The sequence below is a fragment of the Phodopus roborovskii genome, unplaced genomic scaffold (genome assembly GCF_943737965.1).
Source record: "Phodopus roborovskii unplaced genomic scaffold, PHOROB, whole genome shotgun sequence".
NCBI classification, from domain to species: Eukaryota; Metazoa; Chordata; class Mammalia; order Rodentia; family Cricetidae; genus Phodopus; species Phodopus roborovskii.
The window spans coordinates 3,301,134-3,326,435 of record NW_026126567.1 but is presented as its reverse complement, the minus strand read 5'-3'; the positions used below and the strand labels follow the sequence as shown (position 1 = coordinate 3,326,435).

Sequence of the window (25,302 nt, the reverse complement as noted above, 5' to 3'; positions counted from 1 at the left end):
ACATTCATCAGCTTCAAAGGTAGGGATGCAGGTATTGGACTCTTAGAATAAAGTGAGGTTAGTTGAAAAGTGTGGGGAAGTCACATGACTGAGAACTCAACTTTCTCAACAACTGTAAATAGAGTGATCTCTTTTATAATCTCGGGGATTATTTAGTTGAAGTAAAGTAAGGTACCATGATGTAACATTTATGGACTCAAAATAAGAAGGACATGATTTCATATCCTCTAGAATTTTGCAAGTGACTAGAAGAAAATAGGTATTCACTAAACATTCAGTGATTGAATAAATGACAAAATTATATAGTAATACTGGATTAATTTGCTAGTATTTCTATGTAATTTCTATCTGTGTCTTTTCTGCCATTTAAAATTCTTTCTTATAGTTTGAACCAGGAGGTTAAAATGAATAAAATCTGTTAGAAAATAAGATATTTCTTTTTATGTGCCTTACCATTTCCTTTGTAAATTATATAATCTAAACTTTATATGAATTATCTCTTCATTAAGTTAATATTTCTTATGATTTTAATCAATTACAGCAACTAAAATAGAAATTGTTGCTGGGATATTATGTTAAGAGGATATTAGATGTTTTAAGGTAAGTAAAAATGAGTTATTAAAAGGGAAATAAACATAAAGAATGAATTTCCTTTAGCAGCATCAAATTTTGACCTTTGAAACAATTATAAATATTACATATGTTGTAAGTAAGCTACTCTGATTATTGTAGATATTGAATATAATGGAATAACATTTATTCAAAAATAATGACCTAGGCTGCAGTAGCAACAAAGCAAAATTTCATTTAAATATCTTCTTTATTATGAGTAAATTAATTAAGATCACTGATCTGATATAGAAAAAATGATTTGCACATGTTGATAATGGAAGAAAATCAATATGCTATCTGAAAAGAAATTTGGATTCAAACAAAATTATGTAAAAAGTTGTTTGAGAGCAGAAAGGAAGCACTACAGGTTACGACCACAAAAAGCTGTAAAAGAAGAGGCAGAATTCATCAGCAATTATTCACAGTACGCCAATATCAATGGCTTCCTAGTTTTTATACTCATTCATCCTTAAATGCTTTCTTTTAAATGTCATGCAATACTTAACATAGATTCACAATTAACTATATCCGAAGAGTAGGAATTAAAAGAAACAAAGTCTGACATCCTCCACATCCTCCAGAGTGTACATCAGCAGTCCTGAAGGATGTGAATGCTGACATTTCTCACTAAGTTTTATTTACTCAGTTTACACTGAAGTGTAAATCTAATTAATCCTATCAGTAAAAACCCAGAGTCAGATCAGAGAAACAGAGGAGCAGCCATCAGTGACCTCTTACCTCTCTGAATCCCCTGATCAGTAGGGTGGAGATCCTGTCTCCACCCACCTTATCACTTTCTGTCTCTAGCTCCCTAGTGCTGGGATTGAAGGTGTGAGCCACCATTGCCCAGCTTCTATAATTAATTGCTGGCTAGATCAGCACTCTAATCACCAGGCAAACTATTTGTTAGAAGGCAAGCAAAATATCACATAAAACATTACACTCCTAGTTCTTCGTATTTCCCTCTTAATCATTATGTAACTTTTCTGACTATTTCACAGTTCTAAGTAGTCTTTATGGTTTTGTTTTTCTTAGACTGAGTATTTATTTCATCTCTTTCATGGCATCGTATTCCTCCTAATTTAGGAATAACCTTTGCTTTTCCTCCATGTTGCTTCAATTTTTGCTTTCTGTGGAGAACTGCTTACAAAAGAGTCCCAATGATACATGAAATGGTAGAGTGTCTTGGAAATTGTTTTTGTGCCTTTATGCCAAGTGAGAAGAGAACATGACTATAGAAGGAATTCAACATTCTTCAAATTAAGATTAAATTTACTTAACTGATAAACAAAATCAAACCTTTTGTAAGTATAGATTCTCCCATCAGGTGCTTAGTAACCACATGTGCTGTGAAATCTTTAAACGGGATTCAACTAAGCTATATCTGCAATCATTTAGCATTTCTATACAATAAAAATTTCAAAATCCTTTATCTTTTTGTGCTGTATAGATCATCCTTACTATGAACTCTAGCCTCTTTAGAGATAGAGTCCACAAAAATATTTAGTTTATATCTTCTGGACCCTCATTTTTCATTTTCTTTGATTTTTAGGTTGATTGTTCTTTTTGCCTTTGGTGTAATTCTGGATAGGATTTTTAATAATTCTTCTTCTGAGACTGGGGCGGGGACACAAGCATATTTACTAAGCCTGCGATTTCTAAATGCTTGCTTTATTCCCGTTTCTGCCTTTGTTTCTCTTTCCTTTGTCCTTTGTCCTCCCTTTGCCTCAGTACCCTGGGCTGTTTGCAGACTGGCTGAGTTCTATTTTGATTGACGCATGGCGTACGCACTTTCTCACTGGTGTGGCACTATTGCCTGACAAAAGCAATGTAAGTGAAACAGAGTTTTTTTTGGTTTATAGTATTTGAAAGATACAGTCAGTCGGTCAGAGCATGGAGACACGGCAGCAACAAGGGAAGATATGCTTATAGGATCAGGAGGCTTGCTAGTCACATCACATCCACAATCTGGAAGCGAAGAGTGGTTAAATACTTTCTAATGCTCGAATTGACACAGTGGCAATGTTTGTACCCACACTTAGATAGGTCCTCTCATATCAATTAATGTAATCAATACAATCTCCCTCCACAGACATGCCCAGAGGCATACCTTTCAGGTGATTTTTGATTCTGTAAAATTGAGAATTAACACTACCCGAATGCATTAGTTTTCCTTCCATACACTCCTGCCTGCCCCCCCCCCCTTTGCTTCCCCTGTTCAGAAAAGGGCAGGCCTCCCATGGATATCAACCTAACATGGCATATCAGAATGGAGTAAGACTAGGCATCTCTGCTCATAGTAAGACAGGACAAGTCAACCCAGTATGGAGAAAAGGATCCTAAAAAGCCACCAAAAGAGTGAAAGACAGCCCTTGCTCCCATTGATAGTTTCACAAGTAGACCAAGCAGTGTAACTCTAGATATATGAAGAGGGCCTAGGTCAATCCCAAGCGGAATCTGTGGTTGTCAGTTCAGTCTCTGTGAGCCCCTATGGATCCAGTTAATTTGTTCTATAGGTTTTTGTGAGGTGCCCTTGACCCTTCTGGATACTACAATCCTTCCTTCCTCTCTTCTGTAGATTCCCTGAGCTCTGCCTAGGCCACTTCATGTTTTCATCAGTTGCTAGATGAAGCCCCTCTGATGACAGGTGGGATAGGTACTGAAAGAGTGTAGCGTAATACCATTAGGAATCTTTCACTGACTTTATAGTGTTGTTTTTGGCAGTCCTGTTTGGTTCTCTCTAGGTGTCTGGGATCCTGGCCCTCCAGGCAGCTTCTGGGTGAACTCCCTCTTGTGATTTGAGTCCTAAACTATACCAGTCACTCTTTGGCCATTCCTACAATGTCTGTGCCATCTTTACCCCCAGAACATTGTGGTCAAAGGTTATGAATGTGACTCGGTTGGTGTCTCAATTCCTCCACTGGAAGCATTGCCTATTTATAGAAGATGGACAGTTCAGCCTCTGTATCCCCTATTGTTAGGGTCACCCTCGTTGTTTTCTGAGAGTTTCCATTGAACTCAGTATCTAGCTTGCCCCCTCAGTATCTAGATGTCCCCAATTCCAGTTGTCTTTCCCAGTACTGTCTCCGTCCCTCTCCCCCTTCCCTTCTGTCCCTGCTCCCTCAGCATACCTCCACCCATGATGTCTATTCTATTTCTTCTTCCCAGGGAGATTTATGCATTTGAGCCCTCAGTTACCTAGCTTCTCTGGCCGGGTCTGTGGGTTGTAGCATGGCTATCCTTTACTTATCAACTAATAAACATCATCCCTAGTTAGGTAACCCAGACCCAGAAAGACAAACATCACTTTTAAGACATAGCCTTGCATATCTCCATACGCTCATGACCATGTTGTTATATCAATTTTATTCATTTATTTCAACTTATAGTTCAATTTATTTAGTTCAACTTTAAATGCTTTAATAATCTCAGTACTTTGGATGTATAGTATCTAAGCTGTGACCTGCATAAAGTACAAAAGCAAGTTATATACTTCCAACACATAGTGGCAGAGCAGTATGGAGGTGAAAGATTTGTTTGTTGCCTGTGTGGGTTTCGGCCTTGATTTAGTCTCTTGTTTCCTTACCGTTCTCTGGTTTTGCTCTTTTAAAATGGGAACATATATTCTGTGACATTGTACATGGCTATTTGCTATTTGCAATTTGCTATTTGATTTTTTACTGGGGACCAGAAAAGTAAAAGATTGTCCTGAGTCTCAAAAGGGATTTTAGATTTTAAGTAACAGTTTGACTGTGAAAGACCATGGGGACTTTTGGGGACTGAATGTATTTTACATCGAGAGATATCCATGAGCCTCAAGACTCTGGGAGCAAAATGTTGCAGATCTTAGTACTGCTTGGGAAGTTATGGAAAATCCTTAAGAAGTGACACATCACTGGAATGAGTGGGTCCCTGGGGGAAGGCATTGAAGTTTTATAGCCCAGCCTCATTTCCTGTTTGGGCTGTTTCCTGGGTGTATGTGCAAGGGTGACTAGTCTACTCCAACTTTCTGTCACATTTCTTTCTCATCTGCTGCTATGATGAGCTACAGCCCAGAACTGTAATTCAAATTAACATTTCCCTCTCCTGATTTGCTTTGTGGATTGTTTTATCATAACATCAGGCAAACAAACCAGGACTGAAGAACTAGAGTAAGGTGAAAAAGTAAATGAAGACACTGGCGTGTAAAATCCTACACATATTCCTCCTCTAATTCTTCTATTATCAGAAAGGGACAATTTGCAACATCAGAGTGAAGCAGTAGGAAAGTGATCAATGAAATTCAAACATGATGAGAAAACATTACATCTTAGTATGTCTCAATAAATGTATTTGAGATACAATTTTCATATCATGAAGTATATCATTTGATCATGTACTTGTATGAAAACTGACAATCCAAGGGTCAGACAACCACTATTACCGTGGTGAAGATAAAAACATTGTTTTATAGGTCCCTAAGGTTTCACCAAATGCCTTTGGCAGTCAAATACTCTGCTTGCTCACACATTTGTCCCCACCTTTAACTTCATCAATCTCTCTCACTCTGCCCCACTCACTCTGTGTGCTGTAGTGTTACCCTTTTTTAATTCTGCTTTATTGAAGATTTATAAGTCTAGAAAAGTGGCATGGAAACTCTGCTTTATCACAAATAATGTGATATTCAGAGTGTTCAGATATGAACAGGGTGCCATAGATGCTTTTTCAAAGTTGTACTGGGTGATTCTTACTCTGGTTTGAATGGTAGGTAATTTTATCTGAAGAAGCAGAGGAAATAGACACTATTATGATGACGATGATGATGAACAAGGAATCATATGTATAAAAACCTTAACTATGTCAAAAAGGCTATGTTTGAATCAATTGTCTAAGTAAAGCTGTCTAAGGCTTTGTGCCATATGACAGAGAGCATGGACAGGGGGACTGTGGTAGAATAAAGCAATCAACCCATCAGTCAACCAATAAACAGGTGCCAGGGCTGAGGATGTAGCTAAGTTCACAGCAAACCTGCCCAGCATGCATGAAACCCTAGGTTCCATCACCAGCGCTTAATAAACTGGACAGAATTGTGCATACCTGTAATCCCAGTGTTTTCGAGGAAAGCTGAGAGGATCAGAAGTTCCATTTACTCTCAGGCTGCACGGCAAACATAAAGACAGCCCGTGATACATGAGAACCCAAGGGAAAACAAAACAAACATGTGATTCAACAACAGCAATAAAATGCAGTAGTACAGTCTCAGAGAGTCCCTGTCCATTTGTTGCAGTGTTTGAAATCAGTGGGAAAATCTACTCAACATTTAAAAGGTAGTGTGACAATAATCAGAACCTTCCTTCCTTTTTGTTATTTAACTGACACATTTCTTTGTGCACAGAAACCCAGGAATAATAAGATGTCATTGGGGATCTTTGATTAAGGCAGTAATTTTCTACAGTAATTGTTAGCGTGAATTGAGAAGCTGCTTTTATGCCAAATAATTTGTATGAAAAGTAGAGTCAAGAAGGACCAAAGGTAAATAAAAGAAACATTTACCAAATATCTTACTTTCATGATTTTGGGACATCCACTGTCAAATGCAATGTAGAAGATAAAGAGATACACACACACACACACACACACACACATGTTTTGATGAAACATTTAATTATATGTAAACTTAAAAATAATTAAAAATAAAAGCCACTTTTTTTCGCACCTGCATCATAATATTCTCCCAATATCTAAATCAGCGACAAGTTCCATCTCTGTATGCATTTAAATGCATCAAATATGAGTAACACCACTAATTATTTTTGAACACAAATATATTGTGTGCTCAGAGACGCTCTATGACCCCCCCATTTGACCCTCTTTTTTTCTGATTCCCTTCAAGTAAACTCTACCCAATAAACTGTCTTTATGTGACAGTTTCCCTCCTCCAATTCCATTTTCAGCAGACTTCCATGTGCTTAAAATCTTAGGACAAAACAGTAAATAATAAACACTGCAGTGATTTAAAGTTCAGTCCATTTCCCACATTGCCTGTACGTCAGCTATCCATTGACTTTGCCTTGGCCATTTTCCTTGAGTCTCCTATCATAAAGCACAAATGATAACACGTGTTTCAGTGTCTCCTGACACCCATGATATTTCCCTTTTATTACATTTTTTGATTCAGATGACTTCATCAAGCTTCATGTTTTGAATTACATCTCAGTGAAGTCTTGTTATGCTCACTGATTGTGATTTAAGGTTAAGAAGTCCCTGAGTAAGGGTGCAATCACAAGGACAAGCCACACATGGCAAAAACATGTTTTTCCATAGAGTTATATAAACAAATAACAATAGGCAATTGTAATGAATAATCTGAAGGAAACTCAATAATATTCACTACACTTGGGATAGCACAAAACACAATCCATGTTTTGAAGAAGCTGAGGTCATAAGACCTTGTCTTGCTTTCTTGGAGTTTTCTCATAAATTCTCTGAATTCTCAAAGGACTCCATTCTTGGACCATGTTCTGATGTTCTGACACATGGGCTACAGTGACATCCAGTAGAAACTAATTTTTTTGAACAGAAAGAGACTGGAAGGATGAATGGAGAGTTGAAGAAGGAAGTTGTATTTCTTGAAAATATAAGTTTTATGAATTCATAGTGAGTGAATCGTTACATGTTGTTTCTTTCCCTTAGCTTTTTTTCACTTCTGTATTAATGGGAATAGTTGATCTAATAACATGCCTCATCTGGTTATCATGTAGTTAGAGACAGAAAATCAAATCACATTTAATAACTAATGATTTATTTCACTTTGTTTTCTTTCATATCTTTCATATGGTATTACATCTAAGAAATCATATGATCTAACAAAATGCAAAGAAAGAGAGAGAAAGAGAGAAAGAGAGAAAGAGAGAGAGAGAGAGAGAGAGAGAGAGAGAGAGAGAGAGGAGATGATTTCAGAAAGAAACATTCGTCTCAGAATTGATCATTCCATTGATCAGTTTGCTCTCTGTAACCTTGTATCTCTTGGCCTGTGGTAGAAGACTATTTTACACACATGTACATTCTGATTGGATGCCACATTGCTCAGTTGTTCAATCAAGGCTGTTATTTCGCATCGCTGGTAATTAGAACCTGGATTGCACAGAAAACACAAAAGTCTACAAGTAATTTTTGTTTCTTCAGCAAAATCTTTCTTTTCTTGACACAAAGCTAGGATAACTATTAAGGATGTTAAATATATCATCTGTCCTGTTTTATCCTTATGTCTTTCATACTGAATGCAGAGCTAGTTGCAGAATTGGGTACATCTGATGATTTTGAGTAAAAAGTACAAATTTTGGGCAGAATATTTTTGATGTGTTTCTAAAAATTAAAAACTTGATTTTCTTTATTGAACATCTCTGGTGTTGGATGCACATGAATGGCAATTGTAGAGGAAGCAGAGATTAATGGCAGTGCTGCTTTTCTCCAACAGCTAGCAGTGAGCAGACAAACGTGCTAAGCTAACTAAAAAGGCCTCTACTGCAAAGTGCCCTGTGATTGCTGCTACGATAAAAGTGCACAGGAGCTCTGCAAAGGGAAGTGTTGATGCATTTGGAAGGAATTTGAGAGCATGATGGAGAAAAACACAAGTTGAAGTAACACTCTTTACATAATTCTATATAGGTTTTAAAGGCAGGAACACATAATAGAAGAAAAAAAAACCAATAAATAAATAGTAAAAATAAAGCAAGATTTTTGGTGTTTCAGAAAACAGTTGTGATCTTAAGGGGTGAGTCCATGGAGGATTTCGCAGAATAGGTCAGAGAAGCAGAGAGTACTAGGTATCATAGCTATGAAGGAAGAAGGGCCTGCTTTCTAAACAGTGTCCATCCACTGTGTTCGAGCCAAGGAAGAAAGAAGCTAGTCTGAAGTTGTATGACTATACATGTGGATCTCACCATGCTGTATTTCCATCATTCCATTTACATAGAAGCTGATAACTGGCTGGGGATCACATTGGAGAAATTGTTACCGGATAAGATGGTAATCTGATAATACTATGGATGATATACTTGAAGTTTCCCTAATTAGATCATTCATAATAATATTGCCTAAATGAATGGTCTGTGTCTGGGTCACTATTATTAGAGCTTTCCACACTGGCATGAGGATTCTTCTTGTCCAGTTTTCCTGAATCACCAAAGTGATTGATTAAATTTGCAAAAATTTTAATGAAATGTATTTACATACAATTTTATAATTGCCATGAACTTCTGATATAACTGAATCTGAGTAATTTGCTTTATTTTTCCATTTATGTATTTTCATAATTACTTTAATATGAAGCTAATAGAATACCTATTAAGTCCTTATTTTATTTATACTGTTATATCTGAATTCCTTTGCTTATATATTGATTTTTTTTTGTTTTACCTAGGCTTTTGCATGTATCAACAATATGTTCCTTTTATAGATTATTAGGATTCTACTGTATTTTTCTTACTGGTATTTATATTGTTTCAGTGTTTTATATTATTAACAAAGATATTATAAATTATGCCTTTCTTTCTTCTTAAGTATTTTTCTTAATGGCTTGAGAATTCCATACAATATATTTTGCTTGTATTCAATCTCAAGTTCACTCCTCTTAACTCTACCTCTGAATCTACCCCACCTTCCTATCATCACAATTTCATGTCCTTACGTCCTCTTCTTACTGAAAATACAGGTTTTCATGCAATATATTCTGGTTAGTTTCCTCTCCCTTAAATTCTCCCCATCGTCTTTAACTATAGAAGTCTATATCCTTTCATGTTTTCTCTTGAGAAAACAACCAGACATCTAAAAAATAATAAAATAAAATGAAGTAAAAATAAGCCAATGCAGAAAAAACAAAGAAATTGGGAAAAAAATAAAATAAAACAAAAAATGGACCGAAGACAGAGCACATATAAATCCAGGGTTACATTCACATAGACAACAATCACATTAAAAAACACACACACACACACAACCTGGAAGTCATTATAATCCATAAGCAAAATATCTATATGGCAAAAATAATAATAAATAAATAAATAGAAAATAAAAAAAAAGAATAAAATATCCAGACAAAACATGGGACAGAAGAAAACATCAAACGAAACCAAAACCCTCTAACAATACAATTGAGTTCATTTTGAGTTGGTCATCTACTGCTGTCCATGGGGGTTGTGAGTGGGGGTCATACTTACTGGGCGGTTTACATGCCCAATGTATTTGTGCCTTTCTTTTCATCTGAGAAATACATCATTATGGAATTGTATAACTTGGAAAATGTCACAGGGTACTTACACAAACAAATGGTAGAAGCCAACACATGTATACTGTTTTACCATACTGAATCCTGTCAGTGTTGAAACGTGATATTGAGTATTGTATAGTGTAGTATATTTAAACATGAAAATGTTGTGATAAAACACAAGGTAAGAGAAAATCCTTGAATAGTTTTATAGGGCATTTATTATGAACAGAGCTGTTTGGCTGACCATTGTTCTGGTGAGTCAGTGTGTGAAACATGGTTGGACACAAAGGCATGTGATAAGCCTGTGTAGTGGGTGGGACACTGCCCCTTTACAATACACTTCATTTTGGAAAAAATATTCTCTCAATAATACATGCAAGTACTGTGTTATAATTTTGCAATTTATAAATTTCCAATTGCTTTTGAGTTGTTGATTTATTAATAGTCTTACATTACAGTATAGATAATCAGTTGTCTGCTTTTTAAAGTTGAAATGATTTATCTTTTACCTGTTAAACTTGCTTATAAAGTAAGATGCAAATCCTCTCAGCTGCCTTGGCCTGCTTGATAGTAGGTCCAACAGTGCTTCCGTTTCCCTCCTCAAGTAACTTCCTATTTACATGTCTCCCAGGGTTATAACATCTCCATCATAATGGTTTCTTCTATAATGCTTCAAGAGCAGATTCTGGGCATGATTTACATCCTCCAAAGAACTGGAAGTGTAGGGAAAAATGGTTTAATCATAGAAAATCATAGAAATCAAAACTAAAGATTTTAATATTCCCCTACCATCATTCATTGACATTTGAATATCAGCTTAACAGATCTTGGTTTGTAATGTTTTTCATTTTTCACTTGCTCTTTGAATGGCTTAGTTGAGTTCACACACACACACACACACACACACACACACACACACACACACACACACAAGTTGCATTTCATCTGGAATTCGGGTAAATTTCCAATAATTTCTAAAATGACTCTAAACATTCATTCTGCAATTTAAAGAAATACAAGCTCTTTCCTTAAAAATTATATAATTATTTATTGCATTTCTGTGTTTCCTCATGCATATATGTAAGCCATTGTGTACATGTGAAAGTCAGAGGACAATTTGCAGGAGATTTACTGTGTGGATCCCAGTGAATGACCTCAGGGATCCAGTCTTAGCAACAAGTGTCTTTACCACCTAAGCCATCTAACCATCCCACTTCTGTCGCTTTCCACCGTGGTACTTATGTAAAGAGCTTTTCGTCACTGACCTTTAAACATTAACACATTTATTATTGTGAAAAAATTTGAAAGTACTCTGCATCAAATAGTCAGCCAAAACTTATTTCTGGATATGAGAATGAACAGTGATATCCATTTCATTAGTATCCAAAGTTCCTTTTGTCTTTAAAATGGGAAAATTATATGTGTGTCAAGGAATCGTTTTAAAATAGATTAGTTTAGTTTGTATTAAATATTAGATTTGTATACCTGTTTTCTTTTGGTCACTAACCAGTTCCTAAATCATGACACACAGACATGTTATTAGTTATGAATAGTTAATCTTAGCTTAGGTTTGTTTCTTGCTAGTTCTTATAACTTAACCTGATTTTCTTCATCTACTTCATCTATGTTTTGCTTCCGGCTTTTTTTTTTTTCTCGGAGACATGGTTTTCCTGTGGTTTTGGAGCCTGTCCTGGAACTAGCTCTTGTAGACCAGGCTGGTCTCAAACTCACAGAGATCCGCCTGCCTCTGCCTCCCGAGTGCTGGGATTAAAGGTGTGCGCCATCACTGCCCAGCTAGCTTGCTTTGGACTTATTACCTTCTTTCTTTTTTTTATATCTTACTTTCCTGCTGTCTCTATGGCTGGCTGGTTGGTTGGCACCTGGGTTCTGGCCCCAGGCATGTCCCTCTTTGTCCCCATTCTCTTTTCCTTTCTTTGTCTCTCTTCTCTAGAGCCTAGATTTCTCCTCCGACTTATTCTCTCTGCCTGTCCGCCCCATCTATCCCTCTATTGCCTGGTTATTGGTCATTCAGCTTTTCATTAGACCAGTCAGGCAGACAAGGTAAAACAAATGCAACACATCTTTACATAGTTAAACACACATCCTTACATCATTACAAATATAGCATAAGCAAACGTAAGCCCTCTTTACACCATTAAAGTAATATTCCGCAGATATACTAAATGCAACACATCTTTACACAGCTCATCTAATATCCCACACCAATACACTTTTGTACTTGGGGTCCCAGAAAATTTTCTCAATTGTAAGAATCTCCAGGGCACTATTTGGTGAAGAGCTGTGTTACATGGACTGTCTGGTCTCCTCTATAAGTAATCAGCAAACAGTTTTGCCTAAGTCTCATGCCCTTGCCTACGACTCCAGCATTTCTGTTGAGTTACAAATTCATTGAAAAACCACATTAGGTATTTCAGTCATTTTTTTTGCTGTAAACTGCTTTTCTCACTCATGTATATGGATTTGATGTGCATTTCATGATGGCTAAGGTTATCACGGACAATTTCAAGATGGCAGGGATCATGATCATCAGTCGCCATCCATGCCTTTGTTGTATGAACTTATTTTTAAGTCTTTTTCTTTTTTAACTTCAGTTTGCATTCCAACCACAGTTCTTCCTCCCCCCTCCTCCTACCCTCCTTCTCCTCCCTCCTATCTCACCCCTCATCCACTCCTCCCACAGGGTAAGGGCTCCCATGGGGGTCTGGCAAAGCCTGGCACATTAAGTTGTGACAGGACCAAGCCCCCTGCATTAAGACTGAGCATGGCATCCCATCAAGGGGAATGGGCTCCAACAAGCTAGCTCATGCCCCAGGGATAGATACTGGTACTGAGGTCAGGGGCCCCTCAGATACTCCCAGCTACACAATTGTCTCCCACATTCCGAGGGACTAGTTCTTTCCCATGGAGGCTCCAAGGCTGTTGATCTAGAGTTCCCGAGTTCCCACAAGTTTGGTTCAAGACATTTTGTGAGTACTAGGAATTATATTCAACCCATAAAATACAGCACTAGATATCAGCCATCATTTCTGAGATTAATTTACAAAAGATTATGATTTGCAATCTGCTGGCAGAGAATCAACATCTGGCTGTCAAGTTGTAAGTGTGATTTAGGCAAGGAAGTAAGGTTGGTCTTGAACCAGTACCTCCAAGAAGCCAAGGGTTTTAGTAAGAGAAACTCACATGGAAAATAATGCTATGAAAAAAATTATAGCTTGGAGATCAAGCTTTTGCCATTTTAGGCTTCAGGAAAGATACTCTTCCCCCCTAATAGTTTATAATTTTGTATGGTACTCTCATAAAGAAAAACAACAAGTTAAGCTGTGAAAAATTATTAATCCATGGAAATTTAGAGGCCATAACATGTTGATTTGTTGCAGTTTCCCAGAAAATGACACAAGCACAGACCCTTTTAATTTTTCAGACTAAATCTCTAACTTGAATAGGTCTGTTCTCTAAATAGCTCACGCTTGATTTCTCCTGTTATTTGCTGGTACATAATTTCACCTAGGTCTCTCCTAGAATGTCATACTGGTTGTATGTTGGACTTTTTGTTAATACACTTACAATTCATTATTTGTTGTCTTCTGCCTCATGAGTTTGATACTTGCCTTAGTGGGCAGTTTACTAATGGAACTGGAACCTTGACCTTGTAAGAGCCTCACTTCAGCATTTATTGGGCAAGGTCTTTGGAAGCAAAGAGTGTTTCCTTTTTCCATCTCTCTGTGGATCTTCTCAGAGATCAATTTTATCTTTGTAGAACCTATCCACAGGAAATCTGACTTGGAGGTGTATTTTTCTTATGTTAGAGAAGGATAAAAATTCCCCATGACTCAGAGTCTTCTCATGTCCCAATCAGCTTTGCTGACTCTATTCTGTTCTCAGCTTTGCAGTTGCTCTTTAAACAAATGCACCTGTTCTCACCCAACACATCTTTCAAAGACTGCAGGCAAAGCCTCAAAGGGGTCAAATACAGGCTTTGGTTTCTTGAACAATGCTTCTGTCTTTAAACCTCTTCTTTGCAAACTGCAAATACCTGGGCCTGTGTTATACTCTGACCTCGTTTTGCTGAGTTCAAAGGAATCTGATCCTCCTTCTGGACTCTGGCCTGGTGAGTAATGTATGAGACACCTTCTCATGCTTGTAATCACTTCTTTGGTCTTCTGGCTCTCCAAACTTAATTCCAGAGTTCTTTTGTCTATGCATTTGCATATTATGTATCCCATTCCCCATTTTTATGGTTATTTAATTCAGGAAAGATAGTCTGGTACCTGTTACTTTATCAAAATCTCCATAAGGTTTTCTTGTATGGGATATCAATGACCCCTTTTTGCTCCAGGTCAGATTCTCTCTTTAATTAACAAGTTCACATTCTTTCTCAAAGCATATTTTGTCCTTTACTGTTTGTTATGCTTATACTAACAGAGGAAATTGAAGTTTTGACTTCCTGTTTTGGCAAAGTTTCTGAAGGAGTTATCATGTAATATTCTCTTTTGTTGCACTTCTTTAGAATTAGTAGTTGTTCATCTGGATTTGAAGTTTATACAATCCTCCCTGATTTTGAGCATTTAATAACCATGTTCTCGACTTTCATAGAAGCAATGAACTCTTCATCGCTACTAAGAATTCTACTCAGTTTTTAAAATAATAATTTTCATATGCATTAGTCTTTTCTGAAATAAGACATTTCCCCGAAGTCTTAAAAAAAGTCTTTTGATAAACAACAACCATTTCTAAGAACTTCATTTTCTTAGGTTTGGTAATTAGTCTATCTTTCCCAAATATGCACTTTACCTAAAAGTCTTCAAATGGCTATGCAGTTGGTGTTCTAGTTGATGATTGTTCAGACTTACTATTGATTCAAACCCTAAAATTGTAAATATATATAGTTAGTTAGTTATAGTTGTACATGTATTCTTTACCATGCAGTCTTCCTTTAATGATCTTTACTATGCTTAAATCTAGTGATTATATTCCAAGATAGGTAAAAATGTGTTTGCTTCATGAATTTGTGTGTCATCCTTGTGCAGGGGCCATTCTAATCTTTATGCATCATTTAAATTTTAATACATGTGCTGACAATGAGAACATAAGGGAATGGGATGGGTCAAGTTGGGGGAGGGGTGGGGTGGGATAGCAAGGAAAGAGATGGATAAGGGAAGCCATTACAGACCTAGGGAGAAATCAGATGCTAGGAAAATTCACAGGAATCCAGAAGGAGGACCCGAGTTTTAGACCCCTAGTAACAGCAGAGAGGATGCCTAAACTCACCTTCCCCATAATTGGAGACTACCTTAGCTGTCATCATAGAGCCTTTATTCCGTAATTAATGGAAGCACATGCACAGATCCACATCCAAGCATCAGGCCCAGCTGTGAGAGACCAGTCAATGAGAGGGAGGCAAGATTATAAGAACAAGTGGGTTCAAGCCAGGTGTTGGTGATACATGCCTTTAGACCCAGCACTTGGGAGACAGAGGCAGGTGGATCTCTGTAAGTTCGAGGCCAGCCTGGTCTACAGAGGGAGTTCCAGAACAGGCTCCAAAGCAATACAGAGAAACCTTGTCTTGAAAAACAAACAAAAAAGAACAAGGGGAGTGAAGATCACCATGGGGAAACCCACACAGACACTTAACCTGGCTGTGTGGGAGCCCATGGACTCACAGGGAGCAAACCAGGCCCTCTGCATATGGGCAACAGTTTTGTTGCAGTGGGACCAGGATCTATCCCCTAGTGCATGAGCTGACTTTTTGAAGCCCATTCTCTATGGTGGGATGCCTAACTCACCCTTGATGGGGGTGGAAGTAGGGGTGGGGCGGGGGAGGGGTGGGATTGGTCCTGCTTCAACTGATTATGCCAGGCTTTGCTGACTCCCCATGGGAGGCCTTACCCTTTCTGAGGAGTGGATGGGTGTAGCTTGGGGGGAGCTGAGGGGAAGAGGGATGGGGAGAGGGAGGGGGAGCTGTGGTTGGTATGTAAGATGAATAATAAAATAAAATGTAAAAAGCAAAAGTAAAAGAAAAAATTCATCTGCTTTGTACTTCCACTTGCCCTCTGTATTGTTGTTGCCTCTGCATCGCACAGCGCATTTCTTCCCTATTCTTCTTACCCACCCATCACCTAAGCATCTGCCATCCAAAGGCCTCAGCTCCTTCCTTCCTTTCTCAGTGGCCATCATTAAATGTTTGTCTTGGGCCCTAGGTCACTTCTGCTTATCTCTTTGGCAGATGGTTCTTTTTCAGAAAATGAGAATTAAGTTAGGTCAGCTTTTTTTTTCATGAAATATAAACACCAACGGACTTAGCAATCACCATGGGTGTATGTTGCTTTGTTAAATGGTGGGAAAATTTGACTAGTGTGGAAAAAGGAAGCAGATTCACTGTGTTTTTTTTTTTTTTTTTTTTGGCCAGGAATTCAAGAGAACCTGGCTGAACACAAGGTGATGTTCCCTACTGCAAGAAAAGAGAGCTTGTTACCCAGCTTAGAGAAGGGTCATTAAGTCACAGTACTTACCTACATGTCTCCTTTGGAGAGAAAACTCTGCAGGTCTATGGCTCATTCTTAATTGCATTACTAGTATGGACATCTGCATGTGCATGTGTGCTTTCATGCACTGTGTGTTTGTGTCTGATAGAAATAGTCTTAAAATCTGTACTGTTACTGTGTGTGCCTCTGTTTCACTATTGGAGCATTTTAACTTCTTACATATTCTGCATATCGATACCCCTTCGTACATTGTGTTAGGGGATGCTCTCCGTTATTCTCTGGATTCCTCTTTACTATTGTTTTCTTTACTGAGCAGATGCATTGTAGCTAGATGAAAACCCATTAGCCTACTTTATATTTTGTTTCCTGTGCCTTGGGGTCTTGTCCAAAATTGACTATAATTGAAGGAAACCAGGAAGAGGAAAATGAGTGTTACTTGATCAGAATCATATATGTAATATAAAAATGTTTATCTCCCAGAAGCAGAGAGTAGAACAGTGATTACCAGTGGTTGCCAAGAGAAGAGGGAAGGAAGAAAAAAGCAAGACACTAAATTAAGTGTCTTTGGGGAACTATGGTACAGTAGCGTCATAATCTACACAGCTCAAAAAACTAGGAGAAAGATTTCTGCATGTTTCCACAATGTAGCAATGGTAGGTGATTGAGAAAACAGGTATATATGTAACGTGTCTTAAATGTTACATAATGTATAATGAAATGAGGTCATATATATTCCTTATAATAAGTTTATGTTTAAATATGTCAAACAAATTGGTAAATAAAGAAATAAATATTATTTCCTGAGGACATATAGAAAACCAGTTGAGTTGTAGGAATGGGACAATTCTATAGGACTACACAAAAGCCCACAAGAGTTGATGAGTCCTGTCTGATACATGTACATACACAAGAAAACAGAACACAGACCGGTTCCCTACAGCAGGTTTCAATGTGAAGTCAAGTTGTGGTTGTGGCAGCCCAATTACAACAACTGACATATTTACAAGGTGCCAATCTGTCAAATAAACGGAGGCTAAAGTGGCTGTGGAATAATAGCCTGTAATACTGTCTGCCATTTTACTTGACTGATGTACTCTATTTTAAACTTTTTTCTCACATGCTTTAGCTGATTTGTAGACCTCAAAGCTAGCAAGTGCTTCTTCAACTCAAGGCAAAAGAGCAGATGCCTGGGATATACTGTCCAGCTGTGGCCAGCTGTGATGACCATTTAATTGCATTATGGTCTTCCTTAATCATCATCACATCCAGCTGGGCAGGTGCCATTCCCAGTGGGATAAAGTAGAGCCCAAAGTTACACAACTGGCAGGCGATGAACATGCAGTATTAATGACTGCCTTCATTTTATGGCACTGTAATTATTAGCCCCGGACTGTCTGAGGGAAGAGATGGTATTTTATATTTTCCTTGCTTATTTACACAGAACGTTAGAATCAGTGAGCAGTGATTGAGTTATAAATCCAAATGGAATAAGATGGCAAATTTAGTTGGAGATTGAGACTTCAGTTATAAGATGTTTTCTGCCTCTACCTGACTCAGTGAAACTGGTTGAATATCTGATCCATAAGACCCATTTGTAAATTACAGACTTGAATACATTGGAATGGAGATATCACAGAATAAAACACAATTGATAGTTAACCCTGAAGAATTAACTAATTTTATAATTAGCAAGATAATATTTCTGAGTATGGTTTAGTCGTGTGCATAATATATATATTTATATATATATGTATATATATACATATATATATATATATATATACTGAATGAATTCTTGTTCATGTATTTTGATGCTCCAACTTTCAGAGTGAACCTCTGTGTAGCTTATAAGAATACTTAAATTGATGTGTATGGGCATTTTACTAGTATGTTGGTGCAACATATGCATGCTGCACTCCTGGAGAACAGAAGAGGGTAATGTATGCTTTGTGACTAGAGTTGCAGGGTGGTGTGAGCTGCTGTGTGGATGCTGGAAATGGAATCCCTTTCCTCTGGAAAAAGAAACTGATGTTCTTAGCTGCTTCTCTTAGCTAAGTTGTCATCTCTCCAGCCCCCCAAATTAAATATTAAAATGCCCAATTGAAATGGGCAAAAAAAATTACAATGTCCAATTTTACCTTTAGAAGCATTATTGTATTTTGAACTGACAATATCTTGACTATACTGTGCACAAAACCATCCCCATGTTGCTTTTAATAGCATCTTAGTTCTGTCAGAATGGTTAAAATCAAAAACACTAAAGACACTTCATGCTAGATAGGATGACATGGAGAAATGGGCACACTCCTTCATTGCTAGTGGGAGTGAAAATTCATACAGCCACTTTGGAAATCAGTATGGCAGTTCCTCAGGAAAATGGGAATCAGTCTACCTCAAGATCCAGCAATTCAACTATTCAGCATATACCCAAAAGATGCACATTCATGCAGCAAGGACATCTGTTCAACTATGTTCATAGCAGCATTATTTGTAATAGCCAGAACCTGGAAGCAACCTAAATTCCCCTCAAGTTAAGAATGAATAGAGAAAAAGGTGGTACATTTGTACAATGGAGAACTACTCAGCAGAAAACAGAAACAAAATCTTGAAATTTGAAGGCAAATGGATGGAACTGGAAGAAACCATCCAGAGTGAGGTAACTCAGTCACAAAAAGACAAACACAGTATGTACTCACTCATATATGGATTTTAGATATAGAAAAAAAAAGATTGCCAGCCTACAATCCACACTGCCAGAAAAGCTAGGAAACAATGAGGACCCTAAAAGAGACATACATGGACCCTGGAGAAGGTCAAAGGAAAAAGATCTCCTGAGCAAATTGGGAGCATGTGGAGAGGGGAGAGGGAGTTAGGATGAAGAGGAGGGAAGAGGAGGGCATGAGGGAGCAGGAAGATTGAGTCAGGGAAAGATAGAGGAGAGCAAGAAAAGAGATACCATAATAGAGGGAGCTATTATAGGTTTAAAGAGAAATCTGGCACTATGAATATGTCCAGAGATCTATAAGGATGAACCCAACTAACAATCTAAGCAATAGTGCCCTACATTAAATGCCCTTCACAGATAATTGATGACTACCTTACATGCCATCTTAGAGCCTTCATATAGTAGCTGATGGAAGCAGAAGCAGACACCGACAGCTAAACTGAGCTGAGCTGCTGAACTCCTGGAATCCAGTTGCAGAGAAGAAGGAGTAATGAACAGAGGGGTCAAGACTAAGCTGAAGAAATCCACAGAAACAGCTAACCTCAATAAGGGGAAGCTCATGGACCCTAGTCTGATAGCTAGGAAACCAGTATAGGACCGACCCAGACCCTCTGAATGTGGGTGTTAGGAGGACTGGGCAGTCTATGGGGCCTCTGCTAATGGATCAGTATTTATCCCTATTGTACAAATAAACTTAGGGAGCCCTCTCAACCTAGACACACAGGGGAGGGCCTAGGTCTTGCTCCAAATGATATGACAGAGTTTCAAAACTCTCCATGGAAGGCCTCACCCTCTGTGAGGAGCAGAAAGGGGATGGATGGTCTTGGGGGGGGGGGCGCAGAGGAGGACCGGAGGGTGAGGGAACTAGGATTGACATGTTAACTTATGTAAGTCTTAGAAAAATGATATAAATGAGCTCCTAAGGTGCTTGTTGTTTATGCTGAACCTAAGTTCAGCCATTTCCTAGAAAGGATGTAAAGATGAATGGAGAGAACTAACTCCACAAAGTTTGTCTGTGACTCCCAAATATACACTATGGCATGTCTGAGACATCATACTCACAATAATATATGTTTGTGTTTGTGTGTCTGTGCACACACATGCACACACACACACACACACACACACACACACCATATGGTTTGTAAAAAATACTGTTATACTATTAATTAAGTGATTGAGAAAGTATGTATTTAACATTTGCAATGTCTGTGACTAAGCTTTGCATGCAGCAGTCTATAGTCTTGTATGTTGGCAGAACAATTTTAGACAAAAAGAAAAGCTAAAGGACACCATATGAAGGGAGTTTGTTGGGGGTCAAAACGAATTTGTAACCCATGGTAAAAACAGAAAGTCTAGTTGCCAAGTATAAGTGTTCCCAAACTGTTGTTAAGGGGTTTGAGATTTTCTGAAAATCAAAAAAAAAAAAAGGTTATAGCTCAGCCATTGTTACAAGCCACTGGTCAGTCAGTGATGGATACTGGATGACTGATGTCATCCGCTTAAAGATGGAGTTGTATAAGCAACGTGCTGTAGAACTGTACAGCTTTGTGCTGGAAGTAGTATCTGTGGCATCGGGAAGACTGCAGAAACCCGCTGTTAGGTCAGGATGACCAAGGTGGCCGCAACCTCATGACTCCTGTTTCAGAGTTGAAGAATGTTGAGACCTCCTTTTTGTGACATTTAAATCCCTCACATAAATTGGATTAACAGGCTAGGGACCAGCAGGCTATATGGTCAAAGTTCACAGGAACAAGAGGATTCTGCACACAGGTATTGAAATGTAGTGTTCAAAAGGAAATCTGAGCCCTACCTCCAGGCAGTGAAGGTAGAATAGGAAACCTCAGAAGGATATGACAGAAAGAGAAATCTCTGCCACTTTTAGCTGGAAGCATATCCATCGTAAATTCCTATTTGCTGAATGGACATCCTCATGGCAGTATGGTGATACTGTGTTTGTGCTTTAATGGATAAAGCTTGCCCGGAGATTAGAATTGCAGACTAGCCAGTTAGCAATAGAGACCAGGCAGTGGTGGCACCTTTTAATCCCAGCACTCAAATGGCAGAGGCAGGAGGATCTCTGTGAGTTTATGACCACTCTAGGCTACATGAATGATCCAGTATAACAGAGAGCCAGAGCCAGGTGGTGGCTCATAGCTTTAATCCCAGTATTTGCTATTCATATGCCTTTAATCCCAGCACTAGGGAGTTGGAGACAGGAGTGATATGGCTGGGTGGAGAAAGGAATATAAGGTTGGAGGAGACCAGAGGTGATTGCATTCATTCAGTCCAAGGTTATGTAGAAACAGCAGTCAGTCTGAGGATTTGTAGGGACAGGCTCGACCCTCTGGTGTGAAGATTCAGTAGAGGTAAGAACTAATGGCTGGCTGTTCTGCTTCTCTGGTCTTTCAGCATTAACCCCTATATCTGACTTTGGGTTTTTACATTTAAGACCAATTATAATTCACACAGCATGGCAGGAAAAGGACTAGCCACCTAATACAACAGCTAGTATTTGCGTCTTTCTGTGCTCTCTGATCTTTCACTCACTGTGTGCTTTGGAACAATTCACCATTCACTAAGCACTAAAGTTGAAGCTGAGTCATTGTTTTTCCAATTCAGCAGAACTATGTCATACCTTGGAAAAGTATATCTTAGAAATGCCAATTTCTAAGATGCACTGGAATGAGAGCCCTGGGTCCTTTGTATAAATATTCTATGAGGAACTTTATGTCAAGGAGCCATTTCTAGTGATGACTGGTTAGAAAAACACACTATTTGTAGAAGATAAAAGGCACATCTCTAACCCTTACACCACTATTCTTACTCCCATTTCCATTCAGCAATCCCTGAAGACAAAAACGGGGGAAGAAAGGAAAAGGAACAATGAATAAACATTTCTAACACCCAATCTTCTGTGCTGTGCAAGGCAAGGTTGAGAACAGAGAATATTGATATGTTTTATGAATTACTGTTATTATATACTATTGGAGATTCAACTGATTAGAGTATTTTATGACTTAAAGTGAATTTAAGGTAGTGAAATAACTAATAACTGTATACTGTAGAGAAATGCTGTGAGCCTCTTCAGCTTTTCTTGTAATTAAACCAAGAAAAGGGGCTTTTGTCTCTGCATCTATTTTTAAGGCGACAGTACAAGAAAATTACAGTACTTTTAATTTCATTCTAATAATTTCTGAGGGAGAGTTGCTGTTCAGGAAGGGCTGACTACTGTATTTAGGGCAATGAAACCTTTGGGGAATGCAAAAGGAGGGTCATCTATAATGGGAAGGGAGAGGAAGAAAGACCTTGATCATGAACCTACCACCCTAGAGTAGCTGTGTGCTTATGCAGGAAAATTGGATAGATATAGAGACACACCCGGCACAAAGATCTAGAATTAGACAAAAAAAAAAAAAAGACCAGAATTAGTCTTTCTGTGTTGTAATAGGATCAGTGTGCTGTGTTTAATGGTGTTTGGTATTTGTCTATTTTTGGGCATGATGGAAACAAGGCTAAATGCTGAGTGTCGACATTTACTTCAAACAGTATTTACTCGTGGACAGTAACAATATAGCTCCCTTTTACCGGGGAATTTATTTTTTATTTATATTGTTAATATTAGTTTTAGCACTATCTTCTGAGCTGGTATTGATTTATGATAGAACACACAGACAGCCAAATGACTGGAATGAATGGAGAGCAGGCTTTCTAGCAATAGGTTGGTAGAAATAGGAGCAGTGACACATTGCATACCACACTGGGCCATACAAGGATTCAGCAGTAAGCAGCGAGATGTTAGAGTGAAGTTAAAGTCGAGGCATGGTTGCCATTCCCGAGAAATAGGAAGCAAACAGGAAGTTGGCTTAAAGTTTGCTAGTGGGATCTTCTGCACAGTGCAGATGGTGCCGTCATTGAGTCTGCTCCCTCAGGAAGAAGGAAGTACAGCAGCATGTACTGAGATTCAGGAAAACAGTAGGAGGGCGTGTCTGAAAAAAAAAAAAGTGACCTCACAAGCCCAGAATTTGATGTTTCTTGGACTTAGCAAGTCCTGGAGTGGCAATCTCAACCCAGCTATGGGAGTCTTGTTACTACAATATCGGAAATACATACATTGAACTGAATGTGATGCCTTCATAAATATTCCCAGGTAGGATACACCTAAATAATATGGAAATTTTATTTTTAATATCTGTGGGTTCTCCATGATAAGCTTATTGTAGAAATACCAGTATGCCTCCATGAGAGTACTGCCAACAGCAGCCATGTTATGCCATGAGCCTAGGTGCTCATCAACAGATGAAAAGGCAAATAAAATATCACACCTCCCCTTTCACAGAGAGAGGGTGGTTTATCCATGCATAAAGAAGAATGAAAGATGAATGGTATCATTTGCAGAAAGGTATCACTTGGAGAAACTAAAGGTTCTCCTATCAGAAGAAATGAGACAGTGTAACATAGAATTATTATGTGTTTATTGTAGTAATAAAAATCTTTTTGATTAAGAAATGTCAAAAATAGGAAAAATAGTAATGGATGCAATGAACATAATCAAAATACATACACATTTGTACAAAGTAGGAAACAATTTTCTAAAATTAATATATTCAAGTTAAATATCAAAAAAATAAAATACAGTTAATATAACAAACAAGAGGAGGTGATTCAAAATAGGACAGTGAATTTCCTTGAATGCCAAGGCTGTAGACATTTCTCATTTCATACTGTATAATGTCCAAGGAAGGAAAAAGGCTCAAAAGGAAATCCACTGGGAATATGTTATGAAGTTCATTGTCTTTGACCCCACATTAGGGTTGCCAAATAAAATACACAGTGTTCAATTAAGTCTGAATTTCAGATAAATAATTAATATTTTTAAAGTCCCAGACTGAGCTAGAGTGGCATGTGTGGGACAGAAATGAAAAGATACATTGTTTACATATATAATATCTTCAACAAATAAATAAAATATTATAAAAATATCTCATAGAATATAATTATCTTAAAAGGAATTATTTATACAGAATTTAACTCAGTTATTTATTTCTCTGTTACATATTGCTACCTAATTCCATTTCAACATAATAACTGTAAAGATTATTTACTGATGTAAAAGTAACTTCAGATCTGCTAGAAAACTCAAAATTTTATTATCATATAGTAAAACTAAAGAAGTAGTAATCTAGGAAACTTTTATTCGAAATGAGGTAACAGCTCAGGAGCAGAATGTGACAACAGTACTTGATTGTTCAGGTTGTACAGCATGTAAGCTTCTAAAATGTGTGTCTCCAGGGAGAAACAGCATTAGTTAAGAACAATCATCTTGCACTAGTTCTGGTAAGAAGTTATTAGGCATATTTACAGGGAACTATCAAAACCAAGGTTCTTTATAATGTTCTGAAGACAGAGTTTCTGTTCTGACTGGTCCCACAGCTATTTGGACCCAAATAAACACACAGAGGATTATAAATAATAACAATAAAATGTTTGGCCAATGGCTGAGGTTTCTTATTGGCTAGCTGTCTCTTAATTATTAACCCAGTTTTATTTAACTATGTATTACCATGAGGCCGTAGCTTACCTGTAATGCTCCAGGTGGCTCCATGGCCTCTCCCTGTTGACTCCTCTCCTCAGCCTTCCCCTAGTCTTGTAGCCCTACCTATAATTCCTGTTTGGCTACTGGCCAATCAGTATTTATTCATCAACCCATAAGAGACACATATATTCACAGCATACAGAAGGTCATCCCCCATCAACATTCAAACATCAAGGTGATTTTGTTCTTTTTATGTGGCTAATTAGACATTGATAGCATTAGATGGCATTATGTCTGGACCTTTCACATAATCAACATACTATAAAAGCAATGACTGAGCAGGAAGATTCTAATTACTAGTGAGAGACATGGGATCTGGGTCAAATTCTGGCCATGAGAGGAGATGTGACATCCTGAATTCCCCTGAAGGACGTTAGTTGACACATATCTAAATGTGATTCCTGAAGTCCAATGCTTTAGAAGAATATTGTACAGCATAGACATTATATACCATTAGCCCCCCTCCTTAAGCCTCAATCCCAATGTATCTGTCAATCACCTGAACAAGAAAACACTCCTCAGGAAATCTATAGGTTCCAGTGACTTTAGATACATTAAAGCAATAACGCCCCAATGTAAATCTGTACATGGTACTCTCTCATCCCTTGACAATATGCTT

The 25,302-nt window shown here is 37.9% G+C and overlaps 1 non-coding gene across 1 annotated transcript; it reads right to left on the bottom strand.

Moving 5' to 3' along the window:
- Nucleotides 1-14,862: 14,862 nt before the first annotated feature.
- LOC127235444 (U6 spliceosomal RNA) lies at nt 14,863-14,966 on the bottom strand. The gene has a single exon (XR_007835705.1). It is a non-coding gene; the product is annotated as a U6 spliceosomal RNA (small nuclear RNA).
- Between the last annotated feature and the right edge of the window lie 10,336 nt (nt 14,967-25,302).